We start from the raw sequence: 26,932 nt of genomic DNA on the forward strand, positions 1-26,932 counted from the left end.
CTATCCGACGGGTGGGGTAACTGTCTCCAGTATTTGGGTCAGCCGATTGGGTTACCCCTTTACCCTGACACACGGCGGAGAAAGCTGCACATCTGGGAGTTTAGCCTCCTAGGCGGGTGGGTGACACCACCGTCCAGTGTCCGGTTGCCCTGCCCCTATACCTCGGGAGTTTTTTGGGTGGGGTGATGTAAGAAAATACTGCCCGGTACGGCCCTACAACAGTTTTTATCAATATGTGGGGTATATGTTTCCGTAGTTTAGTGGTTAGCACATTCGCCTTAAATGCAAAAGGCCCAAGGTTCAAGACCGGGTGGGAGCATATGTTGGCCTGGAGAGGGATGGGTGACACCAGGCTGCACTTGCCCAAGACACACCACAGGAAATGGTGCCCCTAAGACCCGTGTGGTTAAGGGATATAACCAACCATATGCATGGTTAGCTCCACCAACACAACAGCACCTACCATGATTTTTCAGATGATGGATGCTGCTGTTTCTAGCTAACAACCTGCCTTTGGTAATTCCATCCTTATTCCTCTTTTAGTTTACTCTTGAGGCTGGGCACTGACCTCGATGAAACTGCGTCCGGTGAAGGAAAATGAGCTGGCAAATCAGGAGAAAATTACATGCTTGTCAGAACCACCACCGCAGTTATTATTTTGCGCTTTTAGTAAAAAAATGTTGAGGTGTTAAGGATGAAGTCAGGTATCACACTGCTAATCTACTATTCACTACTGTGGATTTACTGTCTGCTTGAATCAGCTAGGAGTAAAGGATCTGCAGGAATGGCCGGAGTATTATGAGGAGTTATACTAAAGCGCACACACAGACACACACACACACACACACACACCTACTTACATGTAAAAAAGGATCAATGATGCTAAGATGTTTGATCTCAGATTAGATACGTCTACCTACATACCCCGAAAAAGAGAAAAAAGGCGTACCTGATTATAAGGCGCACCTTCCTTTTTTTGTGGTGAAAAGTAGTTTCTGTGTTTAGGAGGCAAGTACCGGAAATTACGGACTATAGAGCGCACCTAATTATAAGCCGCACCCACCACATTTTAAGAGGATAACCGCTTTTGTACTTACACAAGCCGCACCTGTATATAAGCCGCATGCGCCCACATTAAAACATGTAACACAATCACAAAAGTAACCCAAACCCGACTTTAAGTCCCGCGATTGTAACTGAATATAAAGTACACAGTCCAAAAACCACATCCGGCAAAATGAACAGAAAATGATACCGGTACTTAAGGTTTGATGCAGACCTGCAGAGTCCGGGTCCCGTTGAACGTAATCCAAGGAAAAAAAGTTTATATTTCCAAAGGTAAGGGTGGGAAAAACATATCCACTATTGTCCGCTGCGTCCAAAAACACGTCTCACCTTTATTCCACTTCCGTTGTTTTCGCCCCTTCTTTTTGATTCGCCCATGGAAAACATAAGAATGAGTCTCTAAAATAAATACATTACAAAAATATACAGTTGCAAATACATACTATACATGGTTACACATATTTACAAAAAAAGACGGTACACCGAGAGTTTTCAAAGCTTTAAATAATAATAATAATATAACTTTAATCCCAAACCGTGACTGTCACAGGTAGCAACACGCTACTAGCAATACTCGCAAAACATTAAATGGGTCTGTTAAAAAAATATACCGTACTTGTAAAAATCATGGTAAACCATCCTCATTTTCCTAATTATAACTGATGCTATCAAAGTCATCTTCCTCAGTATCAGAAAGAAACTTTGTCATATAGACGTCGTCCCACGTTCCCCTATTCCGAAACACGCTAGCGATATGCTCGCAAAGTAAAGTTTAAGTGCAACAGCTGTTTCCTTATTTATCGGATTGCTCGATTGCTTTTAGCTTGAAAGCTGCGTCATGTGCCTTTCTTTTTGCAATTTGCATGATGAGGGTCGGTTTATGCTAATTTCATTCGTGCACAAGCTAAGAAGTTGCAGTCTTCCTCGGCGCATATATTCCAGCGGTCTAAATCTTACCTTTTGTACTCGAGCGCCGCTGGCGGCCGTTAGAAAAATTACATTAATTGGCCGCATCACTGAATAAGCTGCAGGGTTGAACGTTTGGGAAAAAAGTAGCGGCTTATAGTCCGGAATTTACCGTAATACAAAAAATACAATAAGAGAAAAGTTTGCATTGAAAAAAAAATCAGAAAATGAAAACAAAATCTTTCATAGAACATTAACATTAGGAAGTCATGTTTTCACAAATAAAATTAATTGATTCGAATATAGGGCAGTTAGTGAAAAGTGTCCCTAGGGAGCGTGCGTTCACTGTCTATTGATTTAGTAAGCAGGTGGTTTTATTTTGTGCGTTTGGAGACCCCGTATTTTATATGGGTCTTCCCTTCGCGCCATTCTTGTGTCAGTGGTTTGACAAGGTGTGGATGTTTTCATTTGTTGTTGTTGTAAAATATTATCTTAACATGCTGTGTATGATATTTACGTGAGTAATTTAGTACTGTTAAGATACGTTCAACCATTTTGTTGTATAAATTAAGTCTAGAACATTAAATGTTTTATTATTGTTTATTATTATTATTTGTAAAAAAAATTAATCAGTGTTTCTTTTGGATTGATAAGGAATTATAAGTAAATGTCCCAGTCGCGTCTCGACCTCTGTACTGATTCACTTCACACCAACCGGTACAGCCAACAAGGGTTTCCACATATATACAGTAAACGGTTACCATTTGATTAAGCATAGTTTAGTAATGTTCTGATTTTATTCAACATATGATTTTCCGGTCTATAAGGCACACAGGATTATTAGGCGCAGTTTAGAATTTCTGGAAACAATGTGTTTTTTAGGTGCACCTTATAGTCTAGTAAATAAGGTAGTCAAGTCAAGTCAAGTCATTTTTATTTGTATAGCCCTAAATCACGAAGAGTCTCAAAGGGCTTCACAGATTATTACACTATATTACACAGACTATTTTTCAGCCAACGAGAAGAGTAGGTTATTCATATGCTATGGAGTAGAAGTGAGTTTTAAGTTTAGATTTAAACATTTCCACTGAGGTTGCAGATCGGATCTCAGGGGGAAGAGCATTCCACAGCACCGGTGCCCGGATGGAGAACGCTCTCGAACCAGCAGAACACTTCTTTGCTCTTGGGATCACCAGAAGACCGGCACTCTCAGATCGTAGGCTTCGGACCGGGACGTAGGGGCAAATCAGAACTGAAAGATAAGAGGGAGCAAGTCCATGTATGATTTTGTATAATACTAAGAGAACCTTGAAATCACATCTATGGCTAACTGGGAGCCATTGCAGGTTAGCCAAAATCGGTGTTATGTGATCGTACTTTTTTGTCCTAGTTGAAAGCCTCACTGCGGCATTTTGTACCAGCTGAAGAGACTTGATTCTAGACTTCGGGAGACCAGAGAGTAGTGCATTACAGTAATCGAGAAGGGAGGTAACAAATGCATGAATTATAATTTCCGCATCGGACTGAGACAGTATAGAACGGATTTTAGCAATGTTACGAAGATGGAAGAAAGCGGTTCTAGTAATTTTCTTGACATGCATTTCAAAGGATAGATCAGGGTCAAATATGACACCTAAATTTTTAACTGAGTCACTCTGTGTGATGTGACATTTGTCAATGTTCACAGCAGTTTTTGAGAATAAGTCACGGCATTTAGATGGACCAATGACTAACATTTCGGTCTTTTCAGAGTTAAGACGCAAGAAATTGAGTGACATCCACTCTTTTATCTCAATGAGGCAGGCCTCCAAATTTCCACAGTTTACATTATAACATGACATTTTGAAGTTTTCAAATATATTTCAGCGTACAGTCTTTTCACTTCATTCTGTTCTTATAATGACATTCTGTAAGCATCTTTTGCTAAAAGAAAACAGTAATATTCGACCACCAGATGTCATTGTATTGTAAACTGCAACCAAAAATCAGTGATACCAAGCCCAAAGAAGAATACAAGCTACAAACACTTAAAGTGACCAAACCACACTTCTTTTCTTTAGTTTTTTGGGCTAGCCTTTGACACGTTTTGGGGTTTCTTGGGGCAACTGTAACAGTAAGATAGTATGTATAAGTTAACAGCAAGTAAAACCATCAATAAATGTTTTTTTTCTCTTTGCATAACTCAGCGCATAAACTTTATTTCTAAGTTAATGTCTATCTATCTATCTACCCTGGTCACATCCCTCGATAGGGGTGACCGACAGCAAGACAAACACAAAAAAAAACAAAGAAAATAAAAAGGGAAAGTGTAGCAAAAACACACACACATATCTACCCTGCCCATATAATGCGGCAGGGGTAAACCAGTGAAAGCTGTCGGGCCCTGCTGTTGAACAGAAGAGCGTGTTGTGTCACCCTGACCCGAGTAACATGGTCGCTTTCTCGTGTCCCGTTTCATCTTTAGGGATGAAACCATGACCAACTTGGGTGCCGAGGTGCTTAACTTGTTTGGGTGTATGGGCATTTGGGTTGGCCATGGTCCAAAATTTTCTGTGCGTGTTTTTTGCTACTTTTTTTTGCCAAGTTAAAGTAAGACAATAAAACATTATTTTTTTCTATTCTACAGTTTATATAATGCATTCTTGCTCTGCCAGTCAAATGATGAATAAGATGTAGGTTTATTTCTTTGTAAATCTGACTGTGCCCAGAGAGACATGAACCTCACTGTTTCAAGCTGTTATTTTCCCTCCAATGTATTACGTTAATCTAAAGCTGTTGTTAGCCAACAGTGCTAAAGTTATGCTAACCCCGAACGACTTCTTTGTTGTCATGTTGACGTGAAAGGAGTTGAGGGGCCAATCATTCTAATGCGGGCAAACATAAAAAAATAACTTTGGGGTAAATATAATATGATAATGATATGTATTTCCATATTAGTGCAGTAAATATCCACGGGTGAGTGATATTTAATTGGCATTTGCACGTTGCGGAGTTGGCGGGTGTGGAAAAATTAAAGCAAAACTCTTTGATGTGGCATATGATTTTTGAGCAGCATGCATTTGAATATTTAAAAGTTGGCGTACGCAGCAGCTTCTTCTTTTTTTTTTTTTTGATGTGCCAGATGATTAGCGAGGGGTTTGTTCGGGAAACGCACGCTAAATGGACGTGGGAGAGGCAACCCGGTGTAATTGCAAGAAGGCGTCACAGTTAAATTGCTTTTTTTTTTATAAGCTGCGCCGTAAACAGTTGATTCAAAATTCTTATTTCTTTGCTAGCGCTTTTATGTCTTAATGAGACGAGACGACAGACGCTTCAAAGGCACATTGGCAGGAGAACGACGTGCGGTAAGAAGGGGATGGGCGCAGTAAAGGGTGGCGATGCACTTCGCTTGATCACAATGGTTTCTTTGTCGCCGGAATTTAAAAAAAAAGAAATAAGCGATGAGACGACGGACATTTTGTGACGGATAGGGATCATTTATTTAACTTTTTCTGCGAGCTAGTTTTGACAATAAGCTAACCTTTTTAACACCACATCAGTCTTTATTTAGGAAGCAATCCTGTAACAAAACATGATTCGGATATTCGAAAATTCTGTTGACTTCGGGAGTGCATATAAGCCTACATCGCGTATAAGCCCACTTCCTAAAACTGCTTTAAAGTAGCCACACACTAAATGAAAGACATCTCCAAAATCTCGATAAAATGTCTACCTAAACAACACTAGTTGTGTGTTTGCAAATATAAAAACGAAACCATTTTAAACCATTTCGGTTCGAGAACGGGTTGAAACTTATGTTGGCCTGGAGAGGGATGGGCGCCACCAGGCTGTACCTGCCCAAGACTCACCACAGGAAATAGTGCCCCTATGACCTTAGTGGTTAAGAGATCCAACCAACCAAACAAACAACCAACCAACTGTACTTTTAAGAAGTGATTCAATGGCAGTCACTCATACACCATTGTCGTACCATCATTTTCTTCTTCAATTTAATCATCGTTGCCACTGTTTTACTTTTACAAACGTTCTTTGGACAAATTATTATGGCGAAAAAAAGGCAATAAAACACACTTAATCGCAATGAAGTGAATATGAGATGTGGTCCCCCACAAACACAATCGAGGCAGCACAATTGACATTATTATGATTTAAAATGCTCGTTGTGGAATCGATAAATGAAAATGAATAAATGAACTTTTAGGGACTTTTGAAGTTAACTTTAGTTAAGTGTTCCTTTTGATGTGAATCTTAAGCCCCGCGCACACTCCAATGGAGTAGTTTCCTGCACACCTGAAGCTGTTTCAGCTGTGGCGTTTTCAGCTCTACTCCAAGGTCTCGTGCTTTTGAATGATGTAACCATTTAAGATGGCGACGACCACAGAGTCAGATAGCGTTTACAAAGATGAGCATATATGTATGCGCGTGCCGTCGGTAAACACGAATAAAGACTTTGTCATATAAAATGTGGTGCAAGCCCTCTATTTTTAGATAAAATGTCAAGCAATTTTTAATATTCCTATCATAAACTATACTAAAGAGAACAGGGACACTTTGCAACACAGAATTGCAAAATCCTCTTTCTGTGTTGATGTCCTTATTGGTTGCTATGGTTTTGGACCAAATTGCATTCACTTGTCATTGTTCCTTGAGGATAAAAGGGAAATCCAGTGATTGGACAATGACTCCGATTATACCCAAAGGAAACTGGCGTGTAACTTTCCCTGCAGTTCCATTTGGATGTATAAATTTAGGACTTTGCTTGGATATGTGGGTGAAAAACTAAAATTATGCTGAATACCGGTACATTGCAAATGCTGTGAATATTGTAGCAAGTACCGTGTACCCTTCTCTTTTTTATCCTGTAAAATATTAAATGATTAGTGTTATGGAAAACTTCACGTATTAATCGACCCAAAGGGTGTCTGTAATAGTCTCAGATGTCATTGCTGTATTTTGTATGTAAATCTCCTGCGTTGTGGAAAAAAGAAGCATGCCGTTTTCCCAGTGCCAACATTTTCTGAAATGTCTAATATCCATTTTTTATTGAATTGTGGCGTTTGCCTCCAAAAATTTCTTCCGTACACCTCCCACCAAATTCTGTCCGAATGTACCCTTGCACGCAATTGGCCAGGTGTACAAAGGGGTTTACATATTCGAAATGTTCTTCAATAAATGATAATTTCCCAAGAAAACATTATGAAACAATTGATTACACACAAAATCTGTGTAGTAGAAACCTTCATCCTTTATAAAATTATTATACAATGAAATACAATACATTGAAGCTGAAAAATAAATAGTTTTACAGGTCCATATGTTTGAAATAAATAGAACATCCATGCTGTATCTGTAAACAAGATGTATTAATTTTTTAACAAAACACAGTCTTAGGAAGTGTTTAGTCAATCAAAATGCAAATCTGTGGAGCAGCGTGACCATGATACGTGAAAAGTGTTATAGCGAGAGACTACTGTATACTCAATACATAGAATTTGATTTTTTGATTGATTAGTTGAGTAATGATTTATTTCTCATTGCAACTATTATCTAAGTATTGTGCAAGTATCAATCATGAGATAATTTGGGGTTTTAACGCTATTGATAGGCTAATAATTACATAGCTAATAGTATAACTAACTACATGTCGTGACAGATTGACCGATGGATCTAACTAACCAATCATGAGATAATTTGGGGTTTAAACGCTAATGGTAAGCTAATAATTACATAGCAAGTAGAATAACTGACTATATGTCGTGAGAGATTGATGGATCTAACGAAGCACAATGTGAGCATCTCTTCTACTGCAAATGTCTAATTTGTCCAGATGAGGTGCTCTCAGACCAAACTGATCAATTATTTTTATCTGTGTTTTTCTTTTTTTTACAGGCGGCATGGCAAAAGCCCCCAAAGAGGTCTCAATATTGACATTTGAGGCTCACGGCAGAGGATCGACCGCTCAAGACGTCTGGATGAGCACCAGACGTCAACATGGTTGATTGATTGATTGGTCGCCGGCTGCGTAAATACACTCACTGGACACTTCATTAGGTATACTTGACGATGACGATCAATACCAGAGGGGAGCTGTGCTCCTGGTGGTTGAACTGAATAAGGAAAAAGTCTGGCATTTTTGAAGAAATTCAATAGCCTCCTCCATGAGCTGCTACCTTATCATGGTGGAGGGGTTTGTGTATCCCGATGATCCTATGAGCTATGTTGTTCGAGGCTTCAAGCCCCTCGTAGGATCACCCATGACAAACGGGTTCGAGGTGAGGGGCCAGACAGAGTGCAGCTCACAAAACCTTTCTGACGAGACAAAATGTTGGGAAGATTTCCCTTGCCTGGACGGTGGTCAGCCGAACCCCCACCCCCACCCCTCTGGAGCCAGGCCTGGAGGTGGGGTCCGCTGGCAAGTGCCTGGTGGCCGGGTTTTTGCTGACTGGGTCCGGCCGGGTACAGCCCGAAGGGACAACATGGGTCCCCTTTCTCATGGTCTCACCACCTGTGAGAGGGGTCAAAAGGGTAGGGTGCAATGGGAGACGGATACAACCAAAGGAGGGGTCCTTGGTGCACAAAAACAGTTTTTGGGGACATGAAACCTCTCAGGCAAGGGGAGGATGCTAAACTAGCTTGTGAGGTTGAGAGATTAGAGTGGATATAATCTGACTCACCTCCACACACATCTTGGGCTCTGGTACCACACCTGTCGTGAGGACTTGTGCTCTTTTTCACTCTGGATTTGCCTGTAGCAGGGGCGCAGAGCTGGTTTGGGCATATTAGTACCTCCACAGCTTAGCGCCTGTATGTGTGGGGTTACCCTGTTAGACGAAAATATAGTCTCCCGCCGCCTTCGGGAGGGGAGACGGGTTCCGACTGTTGTATGTGCTCAACAAACAGCAGCTCAGAGTACCCATCCATCATGGAGTCCTTGGAAGGTGTGCTTGAGAGCATACCTAGGGACTCCTTCGTGCCTGGAGGGGCGTGATTGGGAGGAACGGCCCCCCCTGATCTAAACCCGAGTAGTGTTTGGTTATTGGACTTCTGTAGGCATCATATCTTGTGCAAAACAAACACCATGTTCAAACACAAGGGTTTCCATACGTGCACCTGGCACCAGGACACCCTAAGTCGCAGATTGATGATCAATTCTGTTGTTGTTTCATCAGACCTGCGGCTGAATGTTTTGGAGATTCGGGTGAAAAGAGGGGCTGAGTGGTCAATCGATAATCACCTGGTGGTGAGTTGGCTTTAGTGGTGGGGGAAGATGCCGGTCCAACCCAGCAGACCGAAGTATGTTGCGAGATTGGGATCCAGCTTAGAAGCCTCAGCATTTCTTTACTGCTTTCAGCAGATGATGTGGTGCTGTTGGCTTCCTCAAGCCGTGATCTTTAGCTTTCACTGGGTTGGTTCGCAGCCAAGTCTGAAGCAGCCGGGATGAATATCAGGACTTCCAGGTCCGAGACAATGGTTTCCTGCCTGTAAAGGCTGGCATGCTCCTTCTGGGTTGGGTGTGAGATCCTGCCTTAAGTGGAGGCATTTAAGTAATTCGGGGTCTTTTTCACGAGTGCGGGTAGGATGGAACGAGAAATCGGCAGACGGATCAATACTGTGTCTGCCATCATGCGGACCCTGTACGGGTCCGTTGTGGTGAAGAAAGAGCTGAACCAAAAAATAAAATCTCGATTTACCGGTTAAACTATGTTCAAGATCCTAGATACAAGCGGCTGAAATTAGTTTCCTGCACAGGGTGGCTGGACTCTCCATAGAGATAAGGTTAAAAGCTCAGATTTTCGGGAGAAACTCAGTGTAGAGCCGCTGCTTCTTCACATTGAGAGGAGCCTGTTGAGGTGGCTCGGACATCTGATAAGGATGCCTCATGGAAGCCTCCCTCAGGAGGTGTTTCGGGCATGTCCCACAAGCAGGTGGCCCAGGGGACGACCCAGGACACACTGGAGAGTCAATGTCTCTTGACTGGCCTGGGAACACCTCAGGATCCCGCTGAATGAGCTGGATGTAGTGGCTGGGGATAGGGATTCCTGGGCTTCACTGCTGAGGCTGCTGCCCCCACGACCTGAACCCTGATAAGCGGATAAGAAAATGGATGGCTCGATGGAATTTAATGGCCACCAAAGCAGGCATGTTGGCATAATTTTTAAGTTGACTTGTTTAATGATTTTTTTTTAATGTGTGGTCATACAGCTGAAAAACATGGCAAACATTTCAAGTATTTACAAGCACTACACCCCAAATTCAAGCACTTTTCAAACCTAGAAAACGGTAGTACACGGTACCATTAAAATGCAAGTACTTTCAAGGATTTCAAGCACAAGTATGAACACTGTAATGTTCTCTGCTCTCGTACATGCATAGGAATAGCAACAGATGCCAAGGAGTCTGCAACAACGCTTGCTGTTGTCTCCAGTTTTTTTTTCTTCTATGGCTCGTTTAGGCAGCAAATGAGTCTTAATTAAGGGTGCCTGGGCAGCTGCTCGGCCGACGTCTGACGGGTCTGGCGCGACGTTAACGTGTAGTGCTAATCAGAGTGACGCTTTACTAAATAAAGCATGAAAAAAGCTTTTGCCGTCGCCACCGCGATTCATCAACACGCCGCCCATTTCCCTTCTAAAACTCTTGGACATTAAATAATCTAGCGACGCCGCTAACGTAGATTATTTAAAATCGAAGTTTTAACTCTAAAAGGAAAATATAAGCTCCACTGATGGATTTTGAAAGAGATGAAAGCTGCCAGGAAGTATCAGCACATGCTCCACGTCTCCACTGTCAGCAAGAGTCAGACATGCTCCATTGACATGCCAAGCTCTGTCTCTTGCCAGCTTGCAGAACAACTTAGCATGTAAGGATTTCACCAATTATTATTTTAAATAGTACCTAATTCATTTGTTTCAGTTGGAAAAATAACAAGCACATAGTACAATATGCAAAGCAGTTACACAGACAATTTAGAATGTTCTCTTTGCATGTTAGTTGTACAATAATGTTAGGGCTGTGAGTGTGCCAGAATTTGAGTAATTTTCCTTTTAAATGACTCATGAGTCAATGTTTTTAGTATTTGAGTACTAAGTTGACTTTTTGAGACTTATAGGTAGTTTTTGCCGGTATCGGTATTGTCACATGCTGCTGCCCATCAATGCTGAGGTTTAGCATCTGGGTTGTTTGTCATTATAACTACATTTACTCGCTGTTGTTTGTTATTTTGCCTATTATGGACTGATTTTATCATTGTTACTAATTCCCAATAATACTGCTGTTCTTTAATTTTGACACATTTTAGGGTGGATTTGCTTTTTGTAGCCTAAAAGATGGAAAGGGCTCAGGGGAGGACCTTCAGAACTTTTTGGAATTGTTTGCATTTTGAGGGTTTTTTGCACTGTCCTCTCCTGTTCTCCTTGCAAGTTCAAAATTCACTGATGTTGTCTTACCTTGTTTTGAGTCTCTACTAAACTATAAACCTGAATGAATGAATGAATGAATGAAAACTTTTATTTCGAACATAAAAATAAAAACAGGATAAAAACAATGAGTCATCAACAAAATAATGTCTCATAACATGTTCGAAAAGGGGTAGTCAGGAGCAGATGCTTATTTTTCCTACCCCTTTATCTTCCCTATTAAGTACATTTTATAGATAGCTCCTCTTGTGTCCAATACAACAAAATCTCATGGATATACTTATTACATAGGTCAGATATCAATAATTATAATAGTTACAATAATCACATATTTTATACACTAATCTTCGCAATACCCATCCCTCAACGTCATAATGCGCATAATGTCACTGCGGCACCAGTGATAATAACAATAAAAATAAACACAATACTTATTATAACAGTTCTGATGTAATAATAACAACAATAACAAGTTAACCATTGTTTGAAATGCAGTATTTCTAATCTCCCGCATAACCCATTTTCTTCATCCCTGTATTTTGCCAGTAATGTTTTTTTGTATTTAAATTTGAACACATGGATAGTTGGACATTGTTTGATCTCATTTTGCAAATTATTCCAAAGTCTCACTCCACACACAGACACACACATACTTTTCCTGGTGGTTCTCACCTTTGGGATATTGAATTCACCACAGCCCCTCAAGTTATAATTTCCCTCTTTCCGAGTCACGTCAAGTCAAGTCAAGTCATTTTTATTTGTATAGCCCTAAATCACGATGAGTCTCAAAGGGCTTATTAAACTAAAGATTATTAAACTAAATTACACAAAACTATTTCTCAGAATATTATTATACATTCCCCTGCTCTGGAGCCGACGAGTAGAGTAGGTTATTCATATGCTATAGAGTAGAAGTGAGTTTTAAGCTTAGATTTAAACATTTCCACTGAGGTTGCAGAACGGATCTCAGGGAAAGAGCATTCCACAGCACCGGTGCCCGGATGGAGAACGCTCTCGAGCCAGCGGAACACTTCTTGGCTCTTGGGATCACCAGAAGACCGGCACTCCCAGATCGTAGGCTTCGGACCAGGACATAGGGGGAAATCAGATTTGAAAGATAAGAGGGTGCAAGTCCATGTATGATTTTGTATAATACTAAGAGAACCTTGAAATCACATCTAAGGCTAACTGGGCGCCAATGCAGGTTAGCCAAAATCGGTGTGATGTGATCGGACTTTTTTGTCCTAGTTAAAAGCCTCGCTGCGGCATTTTGTACCAGCTGAAGAGACTTGATTCTTGACTTCGGGAGACCAGAGAGTAGTGCATTACAGTAATCGAGACGGGAGGTAACAAACGCATGAATTATGATTTCCGCATCCGACTGAGACAGTATAGAACGAATTTTAGCAATGTTACGAAGATGGAAGAAAGCGGTTCTAGTAAATTTCTTTACATGCGTTTCAAAGGATAATTCAGGGTCAATATGTCACCTAAATTTTTAACTGGGTCACTCTGTGTGATGTGACATTTGTCAATGAAAGAAAGCAAAAAAAGACAAGAGAACGGTAGTAAATAGAAGATTTGCTGGAGAGCATCGAGCCGCAGCATCCATTGTATGCGCCGCCGAGTGAATAATTTTTGTATGTTTTCTGGTTGTGAAGTGAAACATTTTATTAAATCATCCATTTTTAATAATTTGGACTGCATGAATAAAATACTGGTATGATCCCGATATCCTACCCTGTGTATGGTTCTTATTGCACGTTTTTGAAAGATAAAAAGGGGCTGTAGTGAACTTTTGTACATATTGCCCCAGACTTCTGCACAATATGTTAAATATGGCAGAACGAGAGAACAATAAAATAAATACAATGCATTATAGTTTAAAATAAATTTGGCTTTATTAATTATTGAAATGCTTTTAGATACCTTAGTTTGTATGTGTCTGATGTGTGTTTTCCAACTTAATTTATTGTCTATTATGACCCCTAAAAACTTAATTTCTGATACAATGTCTATTGCGACACCATCCATTTTTACTTCTAAATCTTGATTTGCCTTACGATTACCAAAGAATATTACTTTGGTTTTATCTAAATTTAAAGATAATTTATTTATATCCATCCATACTTTTAGGTTAATTAGTTCACGATTAATACAGGTTACCAAATCAATATAGTTATCATTTGAATAGAAAATGTTAGTGTCGTCTGCAAATATTACTATTTTCAATAGTTTTGAAACATTGAAAATATCGTTAATGTATAAATTAAATAACTTTGGTCCCAGGATAGAACCCTGTGGTACTCCACAACAGATGCCGAAATATTCAGATGAAAACTCTCCCATTTCTACATATTGCTTCCTCCCCGTCAAATAACTTTGAATCCATTGCAAAGCCACTCCCCTGATGCCATATCTTTCCAGTTTTTTTGATAGTATATTATGATTAATGGTATCAAATGCTTTTTTTAGGTCAATAAATACCCCGACTGCGTATCTCTTCTTTTCTATACTATGGGTGATTTCTTCTACTGCATCAATAATTGGCATTGTTGCTGATCTGTTTGCTCTAAAACCATATTGACTTTCATTAATCAATTTATGTTTATCTACAAATTGTTCTAGTCTATTATTGTAAAGTCTCTCTAATATTTTAGAGAACTGATGAAGCAGAGATACCGGTCTATAGTTTGTAAAAATGTGCTTGTTTCCATTTTTGTATATTGGTATAACTTTTGCTATTTTCATTTGATTTGGAAATTTGCCTGTTAGAAATGATAGATTACAGATGTAGGTCAATGGTTTCATAATGCTATTTATAATTTGATTAATTAGTACCATATCGATGTCAAAACAATCCATAGACGTTTTGTTTTTACAGTTCTTAACCACGTCTAAGATTTCTGATTCCGTAACCCTAGATAAAAACATGGTCTTGGAGTTCATTTTTATCAGTGACTCAAATTGTTTACCACTGCACTCTCGGATATTTGCAGCAAGCTCTGGTCCAACATTTACAAAATCACTATTGAAATTCTCCACAACCTGATTTAAATTATAATTTTCACTGTTCTTATCAATAAAATAGTTTGGATATGCATTGCTTACTTTCTTTCCTTTTATTATACCATTTGATATATCCCAAATACCTTTGATATTACTTTTGTTATGATGTAATAAATTGGTATAGTATAATTTCTTGCTTGCTCTTAATATTCCTTTCAATTTGTTTTTATACGTTTTATATCGGGATTCGGCTTCCTCAGTTCTTAGTTTAATAAATTTTCTATATAAGGTGTTTTTTTTCTTACAAACATTATGTAAACCCTTAGTTATCCATGGATGGTTTACAGTTTTATTCTTAATATTAGTTTGTCTCATTGGGCAATTTTTGTTATACTTGTTGGTGAATATTTCCAAAAATATGTCAAACGCACGATCCACATCATCTGTGCCATATATGCATTCCAGTTTTGTTTAACTAAGTCATCATAGAGTGATATAATAGTCTCTTCAGTTCTAACTCGTTTGTAAACATAATCCTTAATTGATTCTTGTCTAGTAACCTTTTCATCATACACTGTAAATACTGGTATGTGATCAGAAATATCACAAACCAGTAATCCGCTGACGTTTGTAAATTCCATATTATTTGTAAATATATTGTCAATGAGTGTTGCACTGTGTGAAGTGAATCTACTAGACCTTAATATAGTTGGGTACAAACTCATACTGTACATCATATTAATATAGTCATCAATGTTTTTATGTTTGTTTGGATTCATTAGATCTATGTTGAAATCTCCACAAATGAATAGTGTTTGCCGCTTATTGTTGAAAATGTTTTTTCAGCCCAGTTTGTGAAGGTTTCCAGATTTGAGCCCGGTAATCTATATACACAACTGACTATAATATTTTCCTTTTTTCATTTATAATTTCTATTGTAATACATTCAAGTAAATCGTCAATGACAAATGACATGTTTTGTAATATTTTCGATTTTAATCTTTTGTGCACATATATAGCTACTCCACCTCCTATTTTGTTTGTTCTATTTACATAGTTCAAATTGTAGTTGTTTAATTCAAAATTTACACCCCTTTCCTCACTGAACCACGTTTCAGAAACTGCAATAACACTCAACGGGTTCTCAAATTGCTGTAAGTATTCAGTGATGTCATCAACATTTGTATACATACATGCTTCTACTGTTAAAGTGTATTATTGAGAATTTGCCTTCAGATTTAACAAAATTATTATATTCATTTCCAGTATAATATTTGCAATTGTCTGAGCTAGCTGATAGGAATTTGTGGTCAGGATCGAAGTCATCTAATCTTGAATTATTGGAGTCAGTGTGATCAACAATGCTCAGTTCCGGTAGATCATAGCGTAATATATCATGATGGATTTTTTTATTGTGATCTGTAATAAAAGTGTCCATATTGTCAGTCCAGAATGCCATTGTTACACTTCAGGCAAATCTGTCCAGCTCCTGCATTTCTCGGACCCAAAGTATTTTTGCTTCTTCTGGAGTGCCGTTTAACTTTATGCAGACTCTACAGTTTGAAGTCCAAGTTCCTTGTATCTTGTTCGTTTTCCTCAAAAATCGAACCTGTCTTGCAATGTCAGAGTTTTTTTTGCTTAAATGTTCATTTAAATAAACATTTGTCCCTTTTAGCTTTTTTCCTTGCTTAAGGATTTCATGTTTCAGTTTTCTGTTTACAAATCTCACGATGGTCGCCTTAGGTCGGTTCTCACTTCTTGTTAATTGATGGCATGTTTCTATGTCCTCAGCATTGATGGATATGCCTTTTTTGCTCATAAAAGCAATGACCTGTTGCTCAGCAGAATCTTCATCAGCATCCGTTGCAATATTTTTATTTGCCACAGCCTTGGCATAGGTCCGGGGTTTGATGTCCAGACCGGTGATAATAATGTCATTTATCCTGGAGCACTGTTCCAGATCTGCTACGCGTCCTTCTAGCGCAATAATACTCTTGTCTTTCTCCATGTTTTCGTTTTTCAGGTATTTGATTTCAGCCATTAAACTCAAGATTGTGTCTTGTTGTTTAGTGACTATATCCATTTTGTCCATTAAAAAGCCGAGTGACTTTTTAATTTCCTCGAGTTCTTTATCTCTGCTCGGCATTTTGAAAACTTCACACTTCTCTTACAGCACCGTCCGCTGTTTGCCTCACCCGATTGCCCTCTGACTCTCAAGCTTTTATTTCGCCGGACTTAGTTTTCCCGGCTTTTGGTCGCTTTACATAGCAGCGCCGCCATGTTTGCCAGCGTCAACAATGGCCGATCTCGGAAAGCAGGCGAATCAGCCTCCTTCCTGCAATGGTTTTCGAAAGAAATCCGCCGAGTCAACAACAACGTCGACTCCGTGCTTTATTTTCTTTTCGAAACCCACAGACGCCAAAATCGTGGCATTCAACTGGCCATAGCACATTAGCGGCTACGCTAGCTTCACTCACGGTGCGGTGCGGTGCGTTCACGTGCAGTATCAACGTGCAGTGCAGTTTTTTTTTAAACCTAGAAGCGTCTTGGTAATTTAGTACGAAATCTTAGCCCTTGTTAGCATTTTGACTTCCTTTACTTACAAGGTCTAATACAGCCAATGGATCTATTTTGGGACATTTTCATTTTGGGTTGCTATCTGTTACCATAAATATTTATTTATTTTCTGACTAGACTGTGAACCGGAAGGTAATCAAAATACTGCTGAACAGGGGTCGGGAACTTTTCATCAGTAGACATACCTTGGAGAAAAGCATTTCTCTGTGTCGCTTCAATATTGTTCTGCATCTTGTTGGCATGAGCATGAGATGAGGTTTGGTCCAGTATGTAAATGGCACAATTTCAACTACAGTTCAAAGTCAAGGTGTCACATCAACACACCCCGTTTAGGTTATACGTCGCTAAGGAATCCTCTACACCAAAGCTGATTAAATAATTCATATTCACTGTTGAGACACTTTATGATGGAAACCCACAGAACATAATACCAAAAACACTAGCCAAGCACACAAGCAATTTGATTGGGTGGTAAGTAGGAGTGGACAGAATTGATTAGGTGAGCCTTGGGTGGGCAGGGTGGTTAGAGCTCTACACACAGAGTACAATTCCTTCTCTCTCGCACGCACCCAATGCGCTGAAGGGAACAAATATGTAAACTTTTAGTTTGCAGTATTTTGTGATTTTTTTTTTACATTTTGCACCATAGTCTGAAAGCACTATTTACCAGTCATTGAAGGTCAAAATGAGCCTTGACGATCCTAGGTACCCTAAAATTTGGACAATAAGCTGCAATCTTGTTCTCAAGCATTCAACCCTGCGGCTTATGCAATGATGCGGTTAATTTATGAATTCTTTCTGATGGCCGCAAGTGGCACCTGAGCAGTAAAGATAAGAGTGACATACATGGAAAACAAGTTTGATGTTACTTCAGCTTTGTGGATGATTAAAACTAGCTTGAACAGACCCTCATCATGGAAAATCTTTCAATTGAAAGAGGAGCGCTAACTACCATATTGGGAATAATTTTGTTTGTTTGTAAATGGAAATAATGTGGCGGAACGATCAGATTACAAGAAGAACCAGAAATATTTAAGGCGGATACTTATTTATCTGTCGACATTATTGTGTGTTTTGGTGTAAATATTTTACACGGTTGGATTCTATGAATTGTCCTTGATGAAATAAATGTATTTACACAGACATTCAAAGAAGTAAAAGACGACCACCGGACAGAATGGTGAGTTATGCAGGCTTTATAGTTTTTGGGTATCTTGTTTCAGACTAATCGTGATGTTTCTCTGTGGAGTATATTTTGAAATTAAGCTGTCCAATGATGTGCGGCATGACTGGTGACATTGTATAGAAACGTAAATGTTTATCAAAAGTCTGGCGGCCCATCGATGGGCCGTTGAAACGTTGAGGGGTTAAGCTACCATTTATCATTAAAGCTCTTTCTGCGTACCTTCTTTATTTGTAAATATATCATGTTTCAATATGAGCACATGCGGCTTATAGTCAGGTACGGCTTCTAGTGTGAATTTTAGAGTAACTGCTGGAGGGAGACAAGTTTAAAGTGGTCTATTGGTCGAGATGGGAGATAGGGCTTTGTCATTATTTCTTAAATTTTATTAAATCATTTAACGTTACACAGTGAAATAAAATGTGCTGAATAATTAGCTTTTGTCCGGAGAGCAGGCTTGGCGGTTTTGCATAATTTTGTCTTAAAATATAGGGTTAGATTCTCTCTGAAAAAAACATCAAAATAGTTTGCTTTTTATGCTGTTCAAAAGGATTCCTGACCCCTGCCCTAGTAGTTTGCTTGAAGAGGACATTAAATTGTATCCAACCGCAGCCAGATTTTGCTATTCTGAAATATGCTAGCATCAAACCTTTATGAGCATGTTAGCTGGTAAAAGGTACAAATTTGTTTTGCTGTAAGTTTCATTTTTTCAAACAAGCTAGACGAATCAAAGTATTGATTAGTCACCAGCCTGGCATTTTCCTGGCTTGCAACAGTGCTCACGTGCTGCCTCAAGGAATGGCAGGTGGTCCACATCAGGTGGTCCATATTTCACCATCTTGGTGAGGACAGCGGCGGGACGGAGAGAAAAAATGACATGCGCAAAGGTGGCAGCTTTTCACACATGCCAATAAATGGCGATGAAAGGCGTCCCGGCTTGTTTGGTGGCGCTTGAGCAACACCCGGGCCAACAAGGTGTGATAGTACACACAATTAGCTCATGGCACCCCCTCACCATTGCCAGGCCCTCACTGTCCGCAAGCCGAGGCGCATCTAAACACTGCTTCTTACTTGGAAGTGTGAGGTGCCCTCCTCGCGCCTGTTTTGACACGTCTGACACACAATTACTGAGCGGCATGTCCACACAAGATCACCTCTAAGAAGACTTTCAAGCCTAGAGTACAAAGAGCTTGGACAACATTTAAAAGGGAAAATAAAAAAACAGGTCAAATAGTAGTATATGTACTTTAAAAGTGGTAATCATGAAGTAGCAAATTAAGCTCATAAAATAATTATTGCAAAAGTAACATATTAAGAATAGTAATTTGGGGCTTGGGCCAGGGCTTAGAGTTTGGGGTTTTGAGGTTTAAGGTTTAAGATTAGGGTTAGGGTTTGGGTTTGGGTTTGGGTTTGGGTTTGGGTTAGGATCAGGGTTAGAGTTAGGGGTTAGGGGTTAGGGGTTGGGGGTTAAGGGTTAGGGGTTGGAAGTTAGGATATTTTTCCTTATCCCGAAAAAAATTATCGTATCTGCCGGAATCCGTTAGTCTAATGTACGTAAGTCGGTAGGCGTCTGTAATAGTGTTATATTACATTAACTATCATATAAACTTTTTTTTTTAAATACTCTTAAGGTCAAGAATATGAATCACACCCAAAGGGAGCTGACGTACAGCCATATAGCCATCTATCTGCAACAGGTACCCAGGGCAAAAAATGAGAAGAAAAACTCACTTTGAGTACCTTTAGTTTGCATTCTTCTTTGTAATTTCTAACAATAGTTTTTGGTCGCACGACACAATACAGCAACATCTACTGGTCAAACATTACACAGTGTCCCCTTAATAGAATTATCTAAATCATAGTAGTGTAAGAGCAATAAGTATACAGTAGCAGTGTTGAAGTCGTGGGTAATAGTATTTGCAGTATGGATGAATTGCCTTTTTATTCATTATAAGACAGTATAACAAAATGTGAGGGCTTCTCCTTCCAGCGCAAGTAAAACAAATTGAAAAAATAGCAAAAGTGATAAAGGCTCTTGGGGAGTAGAGCACAAAGAGAGGTATAGAGAAATCATGTATTACAATTGTAACCAGGCAGCACGGCGGCTGAGTGGTTAGTGCGCAGCCCCACGGTGCGGAGGTTCAGGGTTCGAGTCCAGCTACACCGTGGGGAGATTGCATGGTCTCCCCGTACCTGCATGGGTTTCCTCCGGGTTTCCTAATTGTACCGAGTATGAATGATACCGAGTATGAATGAACGTCTCTGTGTGCCTTGCTGGCAACCAGTACAGGGTGTCCCCTGCCCACTGCCTGAAGATGACTGGGATAGGCTCCAGCATCCCAGTGACACTACTGACGGTAGGCGGTACAGATAATAAATTGATGACAGATAGACAAATTTAACCGTCGGATGTTTTAGTAATTGAAGTGGAAGCAGTGGCAGCATTAGTAATTACGGTAGTAGTACTACTAGCCTAAGCCATAGCAGTGTACTCATACTAATCATTTTCGACCATCTACAGTTACTGTAAGCTTGGCCGTGTTACAGTAGAGTTGCAAAAAACATCCACAAACACACTTTCCAATATACACACAAACACACATATAAGTAGCAGGTAAACTTGTCACAATTTCAGGCCATCTCAGGTACGCTGACAGGAAGGAAACAGGACGGAGGAAGTGACTCTCACGAGAGAGTGGAAAAGTCTGCATCCAAATCCTCATTAGTCAGTCTGCACCCATAGCACAAGCACATACACAATTGCATGAGCACAATACAAGCACATGGAGGGCGTCCGTGTGTTTACCAACGTCACCACACGTCTGCCACCCGACATTTGTCATGGCGCTTCCGGGCCCCGTGTCACTTTTTCGGCAAGCATTCTAGCTTCCGTAGGCAGGGTGAAGCTTAATTACCTGTTTCTTGCCGCCAACAACCTAAGGACACCCCGACCGACCCGCCAACAATTTTCACCTTATCGCAGATCCGTAAACAAAAACAAATATCACCCACGTACACTCAGATACTGGATGGGTGTGTTGTTTCTCACATTTCAAACATTGGGAACAATGTCTTCTTATGATGGCATCACTGTCGTGTCAAATGTTAATCTATCAATATGCAATAAATCATCTTTTTGCTCATGTCAAGTTAAAAAAAATGATAAAATACGTAATTAATTGCCGTACTTGTTTTTTGGGGAATGTAACATTCTACTGTAATGCTTATTAAAGTGTATACATTATTTGCACTACTTTTCCTCATTAGGGTTTTACAAGAGTTTTGGTTTCTGAAGGTATACGTAGCAGTAAAATGGTGTGTGGACCTTTATCTCTGCGGCCTTTGGATCAAAGGTCCCCAACTGGGTTTCCGCGGGCACCACATAGCTCCCCGTAAATCATCAACATATCCCACGGGCATGTTCTGAAAATAGCTCACAAACGATGGCTCATTCTGTTTTTTCAGGAAATTTGTTTTCTAACTGCTATTCTTGTGGTTGACTGAGGCCATTTTAACTCAATTTCTAATAATTACAACTTGGTAATAATATTGCAACAACATAGTGATTACCGTTCATGCCAATCAGTAACAAATACTTTCAGCTTCAAAAAGGTTGGTGACTCCTGACTTTGGAGTATAAGTAGCATCACAATACTCATCACAACCATTGACAATTATACTGTCATGATTGCCAATTGAGCGCAGCTGCGACGGCTTAATTGGTGCCAACAGCCCGGACATCTGATTGGCTGTTGCCCTCTTTTTAAACCCCCGGCTTCCAAGAGGAAGCCGTCAGATCGTTAGGCGAACTGTTGCTACCAGCTCAGTAAGCCTTTTTGTTCGACTCTGTTCCTGCCCTGCTTTTCTCTGGCTGACCTTCGTTGCCAACCTATTTCCGGACCTGACTTGCCCCGTTCTGCCTGCCTGTTACCTGACCTGTTTTGCCCCGTTACCTGCCTGCCTCCTGTTACCGACCTCGTTTACGAACTCGACACCGCCTTTGATTTCCAGTCCCGGCCAAAGACTTGCTATTCCTGCCTGTCTCCGATCCTCCTCTCCAGACACGGAAGTGCCACTTCCGCACGGCCCGCTCCTCTTGTCCGTCAGCCATCGGATCTTGGAAGCAAGCCCTACTCTCCCTCTTTATCAACAAAAACTGAGAAAACGAGCGCTATTGGGTCCTGTGTCCGTTTCTGGTCTGTGACATATACACACTGAAGATCTTTTTTTCCTGGCAGAGGGAGTGAATAACAACAAGTGTATAGCATTAAATAAATTGATACAGTACCTCTGTATATGAGCACCTCTAGAAAAGACAATTTTGATATACGAGAAGAGCAGGATCCTGGAACGAATTAAGTTCTTATGTCGAGGTACCACTTTAGTTGTGAAAGTACTGTGGGAATGGTGGTAGTGGTAAAATAATGCAGCAGGACCAATAAAAGTAGTACGAATACTTTATTAGATACAAAATTCCAGGCAAGGTTGTTACTGTCTTTCTTCATTGAGTACTTCGAGGGGGTCAGAATATTCAAGCTGTACAAGCGTTCGCCGTGTGGCCCGGTATGCGTCCTCAACGAATAAGAACAAGATTGAGGTCGGAGGCGGTCGGCGTCTTTGACGCCCAGAGCGGCCTGTCCCGTCTTCTGGCGGTCCTTCCCTGTGATCCTTCTACTTTTAATGAGGCCACGCGGACCCCTGTGATGCAGCGGGGCCAGGTTTGAAGAGCCATGACCCCGTCCTACCCTGCCGACTAACAACCCCCTGCATCCCGTAGCATTGGCTGCGAAGCCATCGTCCTCCTCATAGTCATCCTCCTCCTCATTGCAGGGCCCCAGAGGACCCGACGGGCCCGATGCCTGCTTCTAATGTTTTATTAAGCAGCTTGACTGCTTCGCACACTTCTGAGGAGATGCAGCAGCCTGTCAATCACGCCGCCGGCTAAAGTGGACCGCCACCTCCCCTATGCTCAACCCCCACCCCCGAAAAAACCCGCCCCCACAATGACGCCACCTAGAGAGCGAGTAAGCGTAGGATGAACGGATGTATTGATGGCAAATTAATTTGAAATGTGCCAGCTAAGACATTGGCATTAACTATTGCATTGTGATTCATGTCTGAACAAAAAATACAATCTACAAAAATTCTAACAAATAATCTGATGAGTTTATAGTTAAGTGGAAACTCAAAATAAGCAGAGAAGACTTAAATTAATTTTGAACTTACAGAGAGAGCGGAGAGAAATGTCAAACTTTTCTAAAGGTCCTCTCCGTAGCTCTTTCATATACTTAAATCACCTCAGTAAGGGCCCGGTCACACAGCCTTTCACGGGCGTATCGAGGCTGAATCACGGCCAGAAATTTCTGCCTGTGAAGCAGACGCTGTTGGACGCTTTGAGATCGCCATACAGACGAGATACAGCCGTGCTTTACACGTGGTCGGAAATTCATGCGCGGCCAACCGCGCGTGAATTTCCGACGGTCAAACGCCTTTCTCCGCGTATATACAGTGCGATTTGCCGAGCACACGTCAGTTGTGCTCGAGAATCATGGATCCCCGTCACCGTAGTGACCTTGTCTTAATCCATTTTTATTTCTTGACATTTCTTTTCATTTCATAACAAGATAATAAAATAAAAATGAAAAACTATTACAATAATAACATATTGGCTTCTTCGGTGCCATAGCTTGAAATCTTGATCTTCACGGGACTGTGTCTTGAGCGGTTATGATTTCTACAGCCCGGCTCGGCAGCTTTTATACCCATGGTCCTTACGCGGAAATGACGCAGGAATGACGCGGAAATGACGCGATGAGGAAGCGGAACAGTCGCCAGCGTCTGTTTTGCGGGCATACCACCGATGAACAGCGGGTTGGCCAAATTTGCGCATTTTCCATCGCGGGCAACCACGGGCAAAAAAAAATTCGTAAAATTTTACCCGTGATACAGACGCAAACAGCTGTGTGACCGGGCCCTAACCAAAAGCAGGGTGTGCTTATCAAAAAACAGCTACATTGATAAATAGTGACAATGATGTAAACAGTGCATGATAGTCAGAACTACAAGAAACCCTTGCGTCCCATGCAATCTCCTTTGCAGGTGCCCAATGGTAAAAACAGAAGTAGAGTACATACAGTATACCATAACTCATACTGTATTGTGAGTACTAATTGAACGTTTTTATAAAAAATGGCAGTAACAAAGTTTTCGGTACGATTATCATTGAGATGAGTACTCAAATCAGTATTTGTCTAATAAAAAGTGATATCAAAACATATTCTTATTATAACTGCATATCTTATTACTATCATGTATGTCGTCGTAGTGATTTTTGATTTTGAAACTTTCCTCAATAAAACAAAGAAACATGAGCAGATATAAGGCCATCCTTAATTTATCTTGCCCATTTTCCTCGATAACTTAATTACAAAATACTGCAATACATAAACATTATTAAGAATTATCCAAACAGAAAAAAACACATAGAAATATTATTCAGCATGTTGTACTGTCAGTTGACATATTTTCACAAAAAGATGACAATGGCTTAATAATCAGGAAACATTGATCTACTGTATATATTCCTTTAACAATCCATCCATCCATTATCTGCACCGCTAATCCTCATTAGGGTCGCGGGGGTGCTGGAGCCCATCGCAGCTATCTTCAGGCAGCTGAACTGGTTGCCAGCCAGTTGCAGGGTACACAGGGACAGACAACTCACTCACTCATTTACACCTAGGGACAATTGAAACCGGCCAATTAACATGACATGCATCTTTTTGGAACGTGGGAGGAAACCGGAGTGGCAGGAGGAAACCCAAGCAAGCACGGAGAGAACAAGCAAACTCCACACAGGAGGTTCTATCTCATGACCTTAAAACTGCCCTCCTTGAATTATATACAATACATTTAGTTATTTGCTCCAATGTGCAAAAAGTCATCCATCCATCCATCCATCCATCCATCCATCCATTATCTGCACTGCTTATCCTCAGTAGGGTCGCAGGGGTGCTGGAGCCCATCCCAGCTAGGGAAACTTTTTTTTTTTTTTTTAATCAAATGGTCCCAAAAACTGATTTATTGTACAGGAACACAACATTCCTTCATCTTAGTTGTGAATATCAGCTTTTTTGAAAACGTCAGTCCCTTTAAGTTTTTTCTCACTTGCTATTCCTTTATGGATATCAACTTACAAAATGTTATTTTGTGGCTTTCACTCAACTTGCAAAATAGTATGAATTACTAATTCATAAAACATAAACATGTTTACTTGAGGGAATAATTGATTATTCAAATATCTAAATGGTTTTGTTGTAACTATCCTTGTTTTTTCAAGCAACACGAAAATTCATAGTGTATATTTTTACAGGTATTCCAAACACACTTTGATAGAATAGGTCATGTATGGAACAATCACATTGTACAACATTAACACAGTTTTATTATTCATTTTGTGGTGATAGCTTATGTAATAGTCCAATTGTTTTTGGTGATATTTAGAGTGTTATTGAAAATGTGTTGCTCTGAATGTAGTATTAGTGCTAAAGGTAATGGTTTTGTAATAGAAGTGCTAGTTTGGTAGCAAAGGCTGTGACATTTGAGCCCGGTTTTGAACAATGTCCGAGCGTCTGCTTTGAATCTCGCTAGACTTCTTCTAAACAAGCCTTTTCCATCTCGAACAGACACAAGTGCACTAAGTGGGCATGAAAGAGGGCCGTGCTCCCCCGGGTCAGTAATGTGGATGCTACCCGTGCCTTATAAAAGGAGAAACAGGCCTCTAAAGTCAACTCTCACCTTTGCTATACAACTGGATATACACCAATATTAAAAGGTCAAGGGTTTTGCCAGTTCTATTTCTTGATTGGCTGCAGCAAAATTGCATTCGTATTCGTCCTAATGGGCTCGAAATGTATTTGGAAACACATAACATAACTATTAACTGTCAAGAACCGGAACCGGATCAGGACCCTAGTGCATGACGTTGCTCACACAAGCTTTTCATTTTACGGGAAATGGGGAGTCATGCACGTTAAACAGCAGTCTGGTGTGGAATGATAGGAAGCCAGAGGCCGACGAGATCGATACCAATTGCGCGAGCAGGTATCGGACGGATGGGGTCGATACCGGACAGGACGGGACGGACAGGATTGATATCAAAACAGGATATCAAAAATAAACTGGACAAACTAGACGGGAACGAAACTGGAAACCAATATTAAAGAGGACAAAATAAACAGGAACAATACTTGACAGGAAATACCAACAGGAAACAGGACCGAGTCAAAAACCCACATCTTGCAGGGCAAAGGTTCGTTGATGGACTGACAAAGGAAGAGTGAGACCACTGAGCTTAAATAGAAGGAAAGCCAATCTCTCAACGCCACACGGGCAGGGCCAATTGGGCGCCATGGCAACCGTGACAATAACTCATTTAATATCAGAAGTTTCTTGAAAATACTCGTTTCTAAGGGCGCTTTGGTTGCAAAATATTGTTTTATTGCAAGAAGACTGAACTGATGCATGAACCATGCATGAAGTTTGCAAAAACTTCTCAGTGCCCAATGTTTCTGCAACAAGATGGCAGGCAATCATGTCAGCTCCCTCTAGGTGGGTCATTTTTTGGTTGGATCCCTTAACCACTTGGGTCATGGGACACAATTACCTGTGGTATGTCTTGGGCAAGTACAGCCTGCTGGCGGCCATCCCTCTCCAGGCCAATATCTATATCCACCTGGTCTCGAACTGGGGACCTTTCACGAGTTAGAGGAATGTACAG

Source organism: Urocampus carinirostris, chromosome 12, assembly GCF_059441175.1.
Source record: "Urocampus carinirostris isolate Australia breed hairy pipefish chromosome 12, RoL_Ucar_1.0, whole genome shotgun sequence".
NCBI classification, from domain to species: Eukaryota; Metazoa; Chordata; class Actinopteri; order Syngnathiformes; family Syngnathidae; genus Urocampus; species Urocampus carinirostris.